Genomic DNA, 1298 nt, shown 5'->3' with positions numbered 1-1298 from the left:
GGAATCTCCCATACTTCGATGATCTCCTTCTTCCACATAACATTGATGTAATGCACACTGAAAAGAATGTCGCTGAGGCCATTTTTGGAACAATCATGGACATTCCTGAGAAGACGAAGGATAACGTTAAGGCTAGAGTCGATCAAACGAGATTATGCAATAGACCAAAGCTAGACATGGCCCCTCCCAGAGGCGGGAAATCGTGGACGAAGCCAAAGGCCAATTTTGTTCTCACAAGGGCCCAAAGGAGGGAAGTACTTGAGTGGTTCCAAACCTTGATGTTCCCTGATGGGTATGCAGCGAATCTGAAGAGGGGAGTGAATTTAGCTACTTTGCGAATCAACAGGCTCAAGAGTCATGACTATCACATATGGCTTGAGCGGCTACTGCCGGTGATGATTCGAGGCTATGTCCCCGAGGATGTTTGGCTAGTGCTTGCGGAGTTGAGCAATTTCTTCCGCCAGCTTTGTGCTAAAGAGTTATCTCATACCGTGGTAGCAGACATGGAAAGACTGGCGCCTGTGTTGCTCTGCAAGTTGGAGAAGATCTTTCCACCCGGCTTCTTTAATCCGATGCAATGATCCCAGTGGTATGCGATGATGACGCCCCTTTATGCTGTAATGGGCCAAACTCCGCCACCGATGCCAACCCTTTCTCGTCCACTTGCTCCACAGGCTCCACACACTCCTGTGAGTTAGTTTATAACCTTGTAATCACCATTATTGCCATTCCTACAACCATAGAGTGTTGTGCTAACTATCTCCTCCTTTGTGCAGTATCCATCAGAGGGATCGAATACGCCTGGAGCTGGAGGTTCGCACTTTGGTACTCCACCTCACTTTGGTTCGTTCTCCTCACTTTGAAAACTTACTTTTGTAACCCCATATCCATACTTAGCATTTCTGTTTACTTTCAAATGCATACTTCTTACTTAGTGTTTCTGCTCCTTGATTGATGCAGGTTAAGGTGGTAATCAAGTGTGGAGTCCGTTACGGCCTGCAACATTTTCTTTTTGTTTGGACTATATTTTGCTATCTTGTCATGACAATTTGTGATGTTTGTGTCACTTGCGATGTTTATGCGACGGTTTATGTGATGTTTATGCGACGGTTTATGTGAATGTGGTAATCTGTGATATATATATATATAAATTATTTTTGAATTGCAGCGACAGTTTTGAATTTGGTATGGATCAATTGGCCGTCTGGTATAGAATAGTTTGCCGAGTGTTACACTCGGCAAACAAGGATATGCCGAGTGTAACACTCGGCAAACGTGACACGTGTCGCAAGGCTGTT

The 1298-nt window shown here is 44.8% G+C and overlaps 1 long non-coding RNA gene across 1 annotated transcript; it reads left to right on the top strand.

Moving 5' to 3' along the window:
• Positions 1-624: 624 nt before the first annotated feature.
• Positions 625-1088, top strand: LOC133911076 (uncharacterized). The gene is made up of 3 exons (XR_009908586.1): positions 625-689; positions 777-843; positions 961-1088. It is a non-coding gene; the product is annotated as an uncharacterized LOC133911076 (long non-coding RNA).
• Positions 1089-1298: the final 210 nt, after the last annotated feature.

Source organism: Phragmites australis, chromosome 3, assembly GCF_958298935.1.
Source record: "Phragmites australis chromosome 3, lpPhrAust1.1, whole genome shotgun sequence".
NCBI lineage: Eukaryota > Viridiplantae > Streptophyta > Magnoliopsida > Poales > Poaceae > Phragmites > Phragmites australis.
The sequence above is the reverse complement of the archived record's forward strand: the minus strand, read 5'-3'. Positions and strand labels throughout refer to the sequence as shown.